This window comes from Dipteris shenzhenensis, chromosome 3, assembly GCF_047967505.1.
Source record: "Dipteris shenzhenensis isolate YYH24624 ecotype China chromosome 3, Dip_SZ_1.0, whole genome shotgun sequence".
NCBI classification, from domain to species: Eukaryota; Viridiplantae; Streptophyta; class Polypodiopsida; order Gleicheniales; family Dipteridaceae; genus Dipteris; species Dipteris shenzhenensis.
Window position 1 is genome coordinate 47,830,911 of NC_141598.1, and position 15,286 is coordinate 47,846,196.

The window sequence follows — 15,286 nt, forward strand, 5'->3', positions numbered from 1 at the left end:
GTATGACAATGCGTGTGTAAGTTTGGTGTGATTGAGTGAGTGATTTAGGATGGTGTGATTGAGTAATTCGTGCATGGAATAAAGCAGTAGTGTTCTTGTGTTGATATGTATTCTATTCCTCGTATGGCTCTCCCCTACTACACCCCCATAGCTTTACCTTCGCTTTAGGCTGAAGATGGTGGGAAACAGTGTATGCATTAAATACCATGGGAAGCCCTTAAAGCTCCCAAGCTCAGAGGTGGATTGGGGCTCCTAGATTGGGGCTCCCAGCTATTGGGCTTAGGGGCACTTCTTTGTTGTGTAAATGGCTTCGATGTGTAATTGAATGCCAAGCCCGATAGTTCACGAGGTTTGATGAAAATAAGAAAAGCAACCAGGTGGCAGCATGGCATGCCCTCTCTTGGCATGATAAGGTTTGCTTATGGTTCCTACTTAAGATTTCATGCTTAGAGCTAATTACATGGCTGCTGGATGCATGGAAGTCGTATGGGTCCTTAATGAGACTAGAATGGGAGAGAAGGACTCACAAGGGATGCAAGCTTGTGTTTGAATGTCTATTGGAGTTGATGTAGGATGTAGTCATCCTCATGAGGAGAAGACTTGACTCCAAGGTTAATTGGAGTGGTAAAAAGACTAGGTGCCATGTGGCACAATTCCATGCAAGTTTCTACATGGTTATTCATAGCAGCTTTGTCTCGACATTTCAAGTTACTGCTTCATTATTAATGGTGTGGAGCTCCTCCATGAGAGTCGGGAGTTGTGACTATTGGCAGCTATGAGGAGGTCACTTGGAGCAGAGGCACGATGTCTTACGATCACCTCTCGGGTCGATTCTGCCTCCTTATCATCAGGGTGATAGATAGGTAGTGTGTGTATGGCTTTTGTAGCTGTCATGCGAGCTCTTTGTGAGCCTATGCATGTGTAAAGCGTTTGTGGCTTATTACTGAAGACTTGTAAACCTCCACAACAAGCATAGTAGTGATGCGTGGAGGTCTCTAAGTATTTCTTATAGATTAATATAAAGCTTTCGACTCAATTCTATACTGTCATTTTATGTGTTGCTCACTTGTGCTAGCTTGCATCTCTGATTGCCAACAATTGGTATCAAAGCTCGGTTTAATAGTCTACATCTGAGAGGATTCATAGGTGATCATCTATGTCCAAGAGAGTGCTACGTAGTCAATCTTGCATGTGTCAAATACCCATTGTACCAAGGAAACTGAGAAGGCCATGGAGCATTCGAAGTGGCACTGTTACTAGACGACGCTCATCGTTGGTATTGTTAGCAAAGGCGTGTTTTATTGAGATCTTGAATGAGTAAAGCATGGATACGCCTAAGAACGAGAAGTCTGGTGGAGCACTGGTTACATTCAATGGCAAGAATTTCCCTTCTTGGCAATTGGCAACCTGACTATTGTTCATGCAAAAGGGCGTGTGGAGCATTGTTTCAGGGACAGAGAAAAGACCAAAGGAGAGATCACATGATGCTGATAAAATTCCAGTGTGGTACACAGAATGAAAAGGCGATCGGATACATGGGCAGAGCTCTGGGTTATGAGTATTTCCACCACCTTGATGTGAAGTTGACACAGCGACAGAGAATTGGGAGATCCTAGAGTCTCTATTTGGAGTACGTATCATTCAAAAACAAGATCTATTTGATCTACAGATGGAGGAGTCAGAGTCTCTTTGAGTCTTCCTCAATCGCATGCAAGTGTTGTTGTGCCAGCTTAATGACTTGGGAGCTAAAGTAGAAGGCGATGATAAAAAGGCCATATTACTGAAGAGCTTACCAATCGAGCAATATGGAGATACAGTCAAGATACTACGTCTAGACAACAACATGGAATTCCTTGATTATAGAGGTCTGCTTCTCAGCGAGGAGAAAAGAACGAATGCACTCATCTACGATTCGAGAGCTTATGCAGTCTCAAATAAGAAAAAGGGACGTGATACTCGCAAGTGTGTGGCAAAGAAGGTCATACTAAAAAATGTTGCTATATAAAGAAACGGAATGAGCTTGAGAAAAGTGAAAAAAAAAAAGGATAGTAGACAGGTTAGAAGAATCAAGCATGGTTATAGAATCCAAGACTTTCGAGGATTAGGATTGGGGTTTTTAAAGGGCAGAGTCGAGATCTTTATGAGCAAATTATCTTACTGTTGCAGTATTGAAGCTCTTTGTGAGCATCTGATGTTTGATTTGCAAAGTTCTTTGTGAATTTTGCTCGCTATTTCCTTTGTGGAAGTTTTTGGTTTTGAAAGTTCTTTGCGAACAAGTATATGGCAACCATATATTTGTAAATGGTTGTGGTTTGATAGTCTGTTAGTATATGTTCTCCCCATTTTGGCCCGGGGGGGTATGTAGGATGTAGTCATCCTCATGAGGAGAAGACTTGACTCCAAGGTTAATTGGAGTAGTAAAAAGACTAGGTGCCATGTGGCACAATTCCATGCAAGTTTCTACATGGCTATTCATAGTAGCTTTGTCTCGACCTTTCGAGTTACTGTGAAGCTTCATTATTGACGGTGTGGAGCTCCTCCATGAGATTCGGGGGTCATGACTATTGGCAGCTATGAGGAGGTCACTTGGAGCAGAGGCACAACATCTTATAATCACCTCTCGGGTCGATTCTGCCTCCTTATCAGGGCGATTGATAGGTAGTGTGTGTATGGCTTTTGTAGCTGTCATGCGAGCTCTTTGTGAGCCTATGCATTGTAACGCCTTTGTGGCTTATTATTGAAGACTTGTAAATCTCCACAAAGCACAATATGATGCGTGGAGGTCTCCAAGTATTTCTTAAAGATTAATATAAAGCTTTTGACTCAATTTTGTACTATCATTTTATGTGTTGCTCACTTGTGCTAGCTTGCATCTTTGATTGCTAATAGTTGAGCGATGATAGTGGAGGGAAAAACCACTGGCTATGCTACAATTGCCCCATGCTCATAGTATGCAAAAAAAGGCATTTCTACCTAGTAGTAGCAATGGGATGGGAGCCATGCCTATTGGACACCTTTGGAGGTGATTTGTGCTGAACACATGTAATATGAGAAAGAGGTGGTGCCCCTTTTAGTGATGTTTTGCCATGTCCTGGATGCTTGACCATCTAAATATATTGTCTGTCCCAATTGTAGTGTGAATCAATGGCTCATTGGTGACAAAATGAATCTAAGGAAGGTTACTACAAAGGCAGTATTTAGGCTACCAGTCCTCAATTACTGCGAAGGCAGTATTTAGGCTACGAGTCGATAAGAAGTCCTCAATTACTTCTATAAACTCGAAGTGAAGCTAAGGCAAAGTACACATAATCATTCATCTTTATCGACATTTCATAATTGAATTTGAGCATATTGTCTTGAGATAGTTGACGATCACTCTAGAAATGAGCACTAAACAAGCATGTGATACAATCTCTCCTACCTAAATTGCACACAAAAACTCACATTTTGATCACCCAATCAATCTAACACAATGGAACAAAGTGTGATACTATGATCACACAGATCATGATGGACCACTCTAGATCAATTACACACTACCACTCTTTGAGGAGTCTTTGAGCTATCTTTCACAAGTGTAGCATAGGTCCTCGAGTCGTGTTTTGGTGAGAGGTGTAGGCTAAAGTATGGAACGCAGATCTCATGCGTGCGTGAATGAGAAAGAGGGCTTGATTATAATGATTGATGGAGGCTCTCGCCTCCATAGGAGTTCAAGGGTTTAGAAGGGGATTTTAGGGTTAGAAATGGGGACAAGGTTGAGAGAGTTAACTAGGAGTTCCAAGGTTCAAAGGGGGTTGCAGGGTTTAGGAGGATTCCAAGGTTGAGTAGTGGAGAGCTAGTCTCCTTCGCGGATTCGAGGGGTAAGGGTTGAGGAGGAGGGAGGGAGAAGGAGGAGGAGAAGGGAGGAGGAGGAGAAGGGAGGAGGAGGAGGAAAAGGGAGGAAGGAGGAGGAAGGAGAAGGAGATGGGAGGAGGAGGAAGGAGGAGGAGGAGGAGGGAGGATGAGGAGATGGAGGAGAAGGATGAGGGAGGAGGAGGAGGAGGAGGGAGGAAGAGAAAGGAAGGAGGAGGAGGAGGGAGTTCAAAGGTAGAGAGTGCAAGGGTAAGGGCATACTAGAACACGATAGTGTAAGAGAGCATGGACGCAATGGAGATCAATCGCATGAACACAATAGTGAGCTTGAACATTGAACCCCAAAGAGTGGGAGCTTCATTCCATTGAGATATATTTATACATGTTGGTCTCTACACAATTTGTAAGTACCTCTGTGGTCGACATCTTTTGTTGGAGACCTTTTGGACACGAGTCCCTCCACTTTTGGGGGGGACCTTTTGGGTCTCTACACAAAGTGGGGGGACCTTTTGGGTCTCTACACAAAGTGGGGGGAACTTTTGGCTCTCTACACAAAGTCGAGGCCCATGTCCCTACTTGGTGTAGGTATAGGAAGAAAGAGGAACTTTCCACCCAGCTGAACTCCTCACTATACACAAGGAAAGATCCCCCCTTCCATTATTGGTTGCCACTCCAAAGTTGTATTCTACTCATAACAAGTGATTGGCTTTTGTTGTTTAGATTGAACTCTCTCCTAATCTCTACCCAAGTTTTCCACCTTAGTTTAGATCTGTTCCACACTTGCCCCCAGCTTTGCAAACCCTCTTTAAATAGAAGAGCTGACTTGGTTATCTCTTCATTAGAAAGCACAGCTTCTTTGAAAATAACAGAAATCCAAATTGAGTCCAAGGTCATAAAGGCACCTTTACCTAAGAATACAATTTGGATTTTAATCCCTTCAAAATATGTCCAAAGAGAGAGACCCAAAGCTAGTTGCCTTTAGGTTTGTAGGGTTCTAGGTTACATATAGCTGACAGCATGGGGTAGTTTTTCCACTTGAGGACTCTAAGGGGTCTTAGGGAGCTGACATTCCTAAGGAGAAGTTGAGTCCAGTCTTCAATAGGGTTTAGGATTGCCTTTAAAATCCAAGTTGAGGAGAGTTTCAAAGCAACCTGTTCTATGTCAATAACTCCTAATCCACCCTCCTGCTTGGGTTTGATACAGAATACCCACCTAACCTTGGGTATCTTGCCTCCCTACAGAAAAGATTTGTAAGTTTTTATGAACTTGTTAATTCCATCTTTGGAGGGGGACCAAGTTGTAAGGTAGAAGATAACAATAGGATAAATGCAATGGTTAAGAACAGTTCTTCTTCTTGCCAGACTAGCCTGAAATCCTCTCCATAGAGTCTTGTGTCTTAAGCCGAGGTAAGCAAGAGTGAGTCTGAGTGTGAGTATTTGAGTATTGGGTCTATGGCGATTGCTTGGAATTGGTCTTTGATTGCTACTGCTATCTGTCTTTCCAATTCTCATGCAAGTTCCTCCTTGGCTAAGCTAGTGAATAGTTCAGATATTTGGATCATTTGGCTAGCTTGATGATCGAGAATGACAGACGATGATGAGGACTGGCAATACTACTGATACAATTGGTGCCCATGTAGCCATCTTGATGATTTTGTAGTACTTATTGGGGGTTGTTCCAATGGTATTTCAGTCACTTGGGTACAGTAGTCATACTGTTGATCTGGCACTAGCTCCCCTTATGGCTCATGGACTGGCATGGCATCGATGGGTGATGTTGGTGCCGATGTAGCATCAGGCTCTGGTTCCGATCTTGCCTCAGGCTCTGGTTGCTATGCTGTTGTTGGAGATATATTGCTCTACGAGCCATTTGTGTCATAGACAGACTACTTTGAATTAATACAAGTGTTTTTGCACATATGAATTGTCACTTCTACACATTACTTGTATCTCACTCAAGTGTCCATTCACCCATCTTCATATGGTTTGCACATGTAACACAAACCTTGACTTCTATTATTTAACTGTTGACACTTGTTTTTGCACTTTGAGCAAATTAGGAAGGTTGGCACTCAATATTGCAAGAGAGAGCATCTTCCTATTTAGTCGAGCACTCACCTACACCGAGTTGGGCATGAGCTTATCAGTCAAAATGAGGGATGAGAAAAAGACCATCAAGAGCCATAACAATGCATAACTATGGTGACATGATGCAATAGACTAATGCAATAACACAATGCCAATCTATGGGCTTGGTCACCAAAACTTATTTAACTAATGGTTTACACTTTTCAAAATTGGGTGCCTGGTTTGAATTTGTACCTCTTCAAATCTCTATTAGATTCACACAAGTTCTATAATTTTATGGTCAATGTTAACCTAGAAACAAAATCTGAAGTGGAATTTCCACCTATGGTTAAGTTTAGATTTGCTAATACCCCTGATATTTTGGACACAAAGTTGACCTCAAATCAACATTTTTGGCACATCTTAGGTGAATTCTCATGACACATGAGTCTAAAACCCACACCTCCACTATGCAAAATTTGCATGATCCATGAGCCAAATACTAGAACTATGAGTTGTCTAATCACTAGGTCAATCAAATCTATGTCTTGCACTTAACGGTCATTAAAACCACTTTCTTAGGAAAAGAATTTCTAGTTGATTCATAACTAATTGATGCAACTAATAGTCTAGCAAGAACCTATCGAGTTTATATGATGACCTAGTGCCACTACTGTTTCATTACTATTTGCACTTAGAGAAAGTGTATACATTGGACCACTCATGTGATAGTTTGCACCATTGGTACATCCTTTAAAATTTTCAAAATAGTACTTTAGATGGAATCCATTTATGGTTCAAGAGATTCACACCATCGAATGTGGCAAGTTCAAAAGTTCCAAAACCAATCTTGGGCACGATTTGATAAGGGCCTAACCAAACTTGCCCATGGTTTAGTAAGGGCCATTAGGGGGCCATCCAGTGCATCTTTTACTTTTCAAGATGAGGACCCATGCATGAGCTAAAAATAGAATCGCAGCACCGAGCTCAAACATCCAAAACTTGGTAATCCTGTCCACCTATAATTTTTGTTTTTATTGTGCACAGCTCGCAATCCACAAAGCTCGCAAATCTTCCCTTCCAAAGCTAATAGTTGGTGAAGCCTATGTTCTTCAAAATCTTTCAAATTTATATACTTTCTCACAACAATCTATAGGCTTGGCACCATGATCTCAATGGGCACCACAAAATTTAGTCCATAGATAAGAGATCTAGCCAGTTGTGCAATCTTGTTCACCATCCTAAAGGCCTATATTGTAAAATGTAGGTTAGTCCGATTCTCATTCACAACCTTCTTTGAGATCTATTATAAAATCTTGTTGGTGTACTCTACCTAATCATTTGCCTGCACACAATACACCATAGATCTCTTGTGAATTATCATATGTTGGTTGATCAAAGCATTGAAAATTTGACCCCCTTATTCACTCACCAATTCAATGGAGTAGCCAACCTTGTCATGATCTATTCATAGAGTAATTGAACCAATGAGTCCATTGGATTATTATGCAAAGCATGATCCTCCACCCACATAGTGTAGTACTCACTTGCAACAATGATATACACATCATACCCCAACCTAGGCATGATCTACTTTTAGAGGAATTTAATCATTGAGTCCATTGGATTATTATGCAAAGCATCAGCCTCCAAAAACTTAGTGCAATACTCATTTGCAACAATGATATACATATCACAAGTCTATCAATGCATAGAAGGCTTAAAGAGACTAATAAAGTCTAACCCCCACATTTAAAAAGTTATAGGGGTGACATAGATTATGTGGAATATGGCCTGCTACGTAAGGCTAGAATTTATTAGTCAACTAGGACAAGGGGTGAGACACATTAGTGAAGTACTATAGGATCCTACTATGTCATTGGATTTGTCCTAGGAATTGGCACAATTATTTCATATTTTGAGGTGGATGTAGATCTTTAATGACTTTAATGTTTTTTTAATGATTGTTATCTCAAATTTAGAGACAATATTTTCCGACGAGATCTTGCTTTTCACTCTACAAAGGCACATTCCAACATATTGAAGCGCAAGGCTGTTTTTTGATAGTTTGCCAAGAACTTGGTCAAATCTTCCAAATATTTTGCTTTGCTCAAAACACCCTAAAATAATTGATGGAAAACCACATAATGGAGGAGGCTAGGTACTCATCAAAATTCTCTAAATAGTAGCGGGGAGATTCTTCAACCTGATGACCATGATGTTGGATGCATAGGCTCTCCACTCTTTCATAAATTCCATCTTATCTACTAGAGCCATTTGTACCTAGCTATACCAATTGCATCCTTCAACTAAAGAATACATTTCACGATTGGCCACAGTATCTAGAAGGGAAAGGGGAGTGAATTGTTTGTTGTTGAGAATTCAACTTCCAATAGTCCACACACTAGCAATTTGCCAATTTTTTTTGGCACAATGCCAATGAAGAAAAACATGTGATTTTATCAACTGCAAAAGGAAATCTTTAAAAGTTTGTTAATCTCCTCTTTCACCTCAAGTCATCTAGTATCATTGCTAGAGTACATTTCTTACCTTCTTTTTTTTAGAAAGAGGATATTTTATTTATGATCTATAATACTGATGACAAAAGTCTTTACAAAGTCACAGTGTGTAATAACACCAAAAGACCATTGATCCAAAACACAAGTAACAATAATAAAGTCCAAGTTTTGCCAACCAAGACACCAAGTAACCAAAGTAAAAGCAAAGCTTCTTGACTAAAAGCATCATTCTTGTTGGGGCAAGGAGTTAAAGATTGTCTCCAAGAGATTTTTTTAATCTTAAAGGTAGCACAAATATCACCAACAGATTCCAATGTCTTTGGAAACAAACAAAGTGTGCACAAGACAATGCCATGTCCAATTAAAGCTTCTCAGCAATCTAATCAATACATGCATCACAATCCTTCATGATGTTTTCCCATTTCTAGACATTAGAGGCATATAGCATCAATGAAGGACTTATGAAACACCATTGCATTTTTTAAAATCCAAACGAGAAACTAGATGTCTTTGGAGAACCTGCAATTAAACAAGATGTGGGTTATATTGTATGAAGCATTGTGGTTGCACTGGCATGTGGAAGGGCCTTTACCTATTAGTGTTGTGCTACTACTTGTCCAACTAGACTTATATACAATGATAGGGGCTGATTTTTGGTTGTGCAATTCCCATTCTTGACCATAGCTTTTGCCATTGGTGACTTTTCAAAAAGGAAAACAATAAATCTGTTTTGCATGAGTCTAATATTTACAACATTCAAACCTTCTTTATTCAAATTTGCATGCACCCAGCCTCGAGGGAATCTATTGGGGTGGACCATGAATCGAACAAGTTGCAAGTTGAGCCATTTAACCATTTCATCTAAGAAAACATGAACAACATGGCACTTATCCTATATAGACTCTCCATTTTTTCCATCACATGACTAATTAGTCTAACATAGACCTCTCTTCTTGCAAAATATTCTCTCATTTCATTGGTGCACCTGAACTAGGTTCTAAGCTTAGGTAGGAGTTTAGCAGAGGAGGGCCTTTCTTTGACATTCAATCCTTTGAAGAAGGATCATCTACTTGGGTGCTTGGACAGAGCTAGGGCCAACTAGTTATGCAGGCAAGTTCTGCACGAAATTGAGCTCACTTTTGATTATATTTTTTGCTTACAAACCTTTAACATTGGGGTGAGAAAGAGGATGAGTCTACCTAGAGTGAAAAGTGATAAAAACTGAAATGGTGGTCATCTAGTCTACTAGAGTCATTAGGAAAAACAAAAGCAAGTAGAAAACAATGAGTTAACGCATCCATCACTTTGGTTCCCATCCAATACATGGGAGGAAGGACAAGCCTTTCAGCTTGCATTATTAGATCTCCAATCATATCACCTAGCAGTGAGTTCAAAAAATCCAGATAGGCTTGGTACCACCTAAATGAGCTAATTTGGTAAGACCTAAATGAGGATACTTCTCTACTCCTTCTTCCATAATGTTTGAGTTCACTTGAGTTTGAATTGAGGTCAGTCGCATTCAAAAATGTGGTGTGGCCTTGAGATGTATGTGGAATGCATGCCTTATGTGCTTGTAAGCTTCATTTTGGCTTATCTTCCATCAAGCTTTATGGACAAATTATCATGCCCTTGAGATTGGCAATTCAGATGGCCTATGAAAGAGATACCCTAACTATATAGAGGATATTTTTTATTTGTTTATTGTGTGTCTACTTGCTTCATAAATGTGGAAATTTGTTTATTCTTGCATTGCTTTGCTAGCACATAAATTTCTATTGTTTCACTCAGTTTCAAAAGAGATGCTATCTCTAGGATCTTCTACAAGTAGACTTTTCATGTGACTTGAAAATCTATGAAGAGGAAGTATAGTAGCCTATGTCTCAATGTCTACATACTTTGGAGATTCATGAAACCATGTCCTTGGATTCACTAGTTCCAATTTAAAGGAATCATATGTTTTGAGTTGCAATTTTACCTACTCTAGATTATAGATTCTGGCTTTACTTATTCCAAGTTTGATTTTTTGGATCATTTGTTCTTGGATCTAGTTTTCATCTCTTATGGTGGGTGTTGGGCTTAGAGTTTTGATTTTGAGCTCTATGTTTTGATTTCCATGTTCTGTGTTAAGGGTTTGAGTTTAGTCTTTTGGGCTCAGCATTTTAAGTTTCAGGTTCAATGTTTAGAATTCACTTCGCTTATTATGGGTTTGTAGTTTTGAGTTCGCATGTTTCAAGTTTGGAGGTAAAAATTATGGGTTTTGATTACTAGGTTCACCTATTCCAGGTTTTTGGGTTCCATACACTTGTTCTAGGTTTTGGGAAAGCCTATCTTGGGTTCTAAATTCTAGTTTTTGGATTCTCTAATTTCAGGTTGTGGGTTATAGGTCCACCTTTTCCAAGGTCCAAGCTTCGGGTTCCTTTGTCCCTAGTACTTTCTTTTAATGCACCATTTTCACTTCTTTTAGATCTCAAAATCTGGGTCTACCTTTGTATTGTAATTTGCTAATATGATATAAAATACAAACTAGTTTTTTCCTTGCAACAAATTCAAGTTACCAAAGGTGACATGGGTTTTGATGATCATAAAATAGAATTATATCAAAATCATGATCACGATCATAAAAGCCTAGTAGATACATGCATTCCTTGAAGGCTACCTTTACTTCAAATGGTAAACTAAGTGGCCTAAGGTCAATAATTGGTGCAAATGTTACAAGTAATTATTTATTTGCATTCAATTTGTATACGTAATGTGATACATGCAAATAATATTATTTGTATAAATATGTTGATGCATCACATGGTTGCTTAGTAAACAAGGCTGGGAATGCCATTCTTAAAAGTGTGCTCTTTTTTTAGGTCTGTTTCCAAACCATTTTGCAATGAAGTTGAATTTAGTATTTTTTATTCATAACTCAACTTTTTTCAATCTCATGAGGATTGGTTCATCCATGGAATTGCTAAACCATTCGTTTCGCCAAGTAGAGATCAACTTTTCAAAGCACTATTTTTTATTGCAAGACATTTCGAGGACATAATTTAGATATTGAACATCTTGATCTCTACATGGTGGAATAATAGGTTTGTGCAAGAATTGTCTCCCATCAATGGATGTCCTTCTTGGGATGCTTCATCAAGGGGCTAAAAGGGTCTGTAAGACAAAAGTATGACTAAAAGATAGCATGGATCAAGGTTGAATATTGCTCAATGTAAGAATCTACATTTGTCGCATAGCATTTTGTGCAAGTGAATGCCTTTATATCTTGACTTTGGGATAGTAAGGATGATCCAAGAGTCAAAGGGTATGTTTCACAAGTGGAGAATATGGGAAAAGGATGAGTGTCACCTTAGATTTGAAGATGATTCTACCAAGGAATCATGAAATTGATTGAAATATACAAAGAGGGCAAAAAGCGAACAAGAGGAAGAGAAGAGCGCTTTTAGAATAAATGAAAGCTAACCATATCCTCCCAAGTTGTTAGCAATGTTGAGAAAATACTTTACTTTTACATAAGTGAACCTATCTACTTTCTTGTTGAAGTTTGTGTGTTTCCTTATTGCATGTGAGCTACATCAAAATATATTTAAACAACTCACTTACCAATATTGAAATTGTAGTGCTATCAAAGGAGAATGTGATGTCAAAACAAATAAGAGCATGCTAATCTCCTCGACTCTTCGAATAATATTATGCAAGGAATCTATAATATGTGGATAATTATAACTATAACTCGTGCTATTTAAGATCATGAAGCACCAAAATTAATAATTTGGAATATATGTTCCCCATCACTAATATGTAAAAACCTTGCCATGCTCTTGATTCAAAGAAGTAGCTTTTTGATTGCATCTCCAATTATAGATTCATACTGTGAGGTTTATTCAAAATATAGATAAAATAATAAGTTAAGGATGTATGCAAAATTACATGTCATGTCTCAGTTGTAACAAACCAAATCTTGAACAAAATGGTCAAAATGAGTGGTTACCCAAAAGGGTTTTACTATTGCTTGCTCATTTATGAAACCAAAGGCGCAATTATTGCATTCACTTTGGTTGTACAATGATTACGATAAAGTTTTGAACTTACGTATTTTATATTTAGAGGATCAAATGGAGCTTATTTGTTTCACATCTCTTCATGGTATGCCTTGGCCTTTGCTTGCTAGAAAAACAATTGCAATATTTTGGCATAGGGATGGAGATTCTAAGGCACTTTTATGGATAGTGACAATTGGATGGAAAAAGGACATATGCAATTAGGGAATAAATGCAATGAGTATGGATGATGAATTCTAAGGGACGTTAATAAACAATGATGATTGATGAAGGGGGAACCTATTAGAGGGTAGCAACACTCCCAACCTTTTTTACCTTGTCTTTAAAGGCAAGCCTTAGTGTTTGTCTTTCCTTTGCTTAGGCCTCAATAGTTGGACTACTCATTTGTTTGGCAAGGCCTCTGGTGAAGGTATCAATTGTTTCAAATATTGGATAGGTGAATCCACCACCCTATTGTGCTAAAGATGTGCATAAGGTATTGTTGGGGATATGTGTATAGAAGGTATGGATATGAGGAACATTTAGATGCATACAATAGGCCTTCCACAACTCAACAATACCCACAAAGTTGCTCGGTTTTGTGAGCACCTTATGCATACCAATGCTACTAAATAATAATGCATAATTTAAGAAAAATATAAAAAGGGGAAAAAGTGAACATGTAATACATTATCAAGTTATGAGAGAACTTAGTTTAAATTATGCTTCCCCTTTCTTTTGAAGGTTCATAAGAATGGCCACATGAACACGAAAAGAAAATATCATAATCACAAAAATGCAACTCGGGTGGTGGAGACTTCACGGTGTGGCAAAATGTCCCTTTGTTTAAGGTAGGAGAAATGGGCTCACCTAATCTCCATGGCAATAGTTCTCACTATTTGACATTCCATGTGGTCACACCTAGGTTCAATTGATCCATTGTTCACTCTCTCTCATACCATATACAATCACTCCCATGAATCCATCTTCAACAATGATAAAATCTTGATAACAAATCATGGTTGCGAAAGATGGTGATCATTTAGGGAGCATATTAGGTTGCATGTAATAAATTTAATTTCGTAGTTTCTAGCGATCAACTTTTGTGCCAATTTGTGACTAGCCAAAGCTTTTTCTCCTTTCAAGTGAGATGACTGTGCTCATCAGTTTTCCCTCCCTCAAGCAATGCCCCATTGAAATTTTATTGTGCGTTTGATAGCCTGGTGCTAAATAAGAGCATGTATGGTGACTTACCCAACAAGCATATATGCTCCAAATGTTGGATGCTCGTCTGGTGATAATGATGGCATGGAATTCACAAGGATCTTTGCTCTCCTTCAAATAGGAGGTACTGCCATGTTATAGAGGAGAGAAACAACTTAAGTTGATGGTGGGCTTGCAAGGGAAAAAATGTCTTCAATTGCCTCAATTTGCTATGGATTTGCTTGTTACAAAAAGTTGAACCTCCTCTAGCTAGTGCATTGAGACTACACGTGTGAAAGCATGGACATGTGTGTGCCAACACACACACACACACACGTGCGCACACACACACACATGTGCACACACATGCACACATCACACGTGTTAATGGAAACCATAAAAATACAAAAACCTTCTATATTGAAAATTTTAAAATTTTGACACAATCCAAAATTTCATTGATTCTTTCCACATAATAAGAAGTTTACAAACATTCAATTGCAAAGAAAAAATTATATGATCAATATATAAAAATCCATCTCTGAAGTTAGCAAAGAATATGCCAATAATATATCAAAAAAGTGCATGAAGGCATATTCTATCAAGTGCCCCACCAAAATATTTAGGGTTGAAGGTCTAATATAGTAATACAAAATGTGTTCAAAGGATCACATCTCAGCAATATGAATGTGTTCATATTAAAGGAGAAAGAGAAGGGTGAAGATTGTTTACACACTATTGCAAAACTACAAGTCAGACCACCACATACCCTATGAGCAACAAAAAAAAACACACAATTAGGAAAGCTAGGCAGTGATCTCCCCTTATAAAGGAGTTTAATCCTCTTCTAAAACAATCATTTCATTGCACCATAACATCGGCACTAGCCTCTAATTGTGGTAAGAGTGTAAGCTAAACCATTACCCTTTTAGGGGTGGCCATTCTCAGCCAATCTTTTAAATGTAAAAATTTGCCACATCATTTGTACTATATAATCAACGTTGTTCTCTCTCTAGAATTGTATATTTTATGACCACCTCTAGAAGGGGAAGCATTAGGTCAATTCATGGCTTACCTGAACAAAGTTGAGAAGATTGACACCAATAGGATACCACATGAGGTGATGGATGCTATCCAAATCATGGGTTGACACAGAGAGGTAATGAAGTGGATGGAATTATGAGGTAGAATAGCCATTGTATACCAAAAAACCACGGAGATAGTGATGCAGAAAATGCTACAAAAACTATTGGTAAATCTATGGACAAATTACAATTCTACAAATAGGAAATCACTCAATGGACAGCTACGCAATGTAGAAATACGGAAGACATTTCAATATTTAAAAGGCATCTAATGAGCAAAATCAGAACAAGTTCACATGATCTCGAGGTAGAGAGGGGTAGGTGGGCAAGATCCAAAATCCCTAGAGAAGCAAAATGTGCTCTAGAGGGGAGGTAGAAATGAGCAGCATGTACTCTTAAGATGTAGAGCTTACGTGCACATTAGGGAAGGTTATGGAGGTAGCAAAAAAATTTACTGGAGCAACTAGTCAAAAAGCTAGGAAGCTAGTTGAAAGAGATCTTGGAACACCGCAACAAGGTACTAG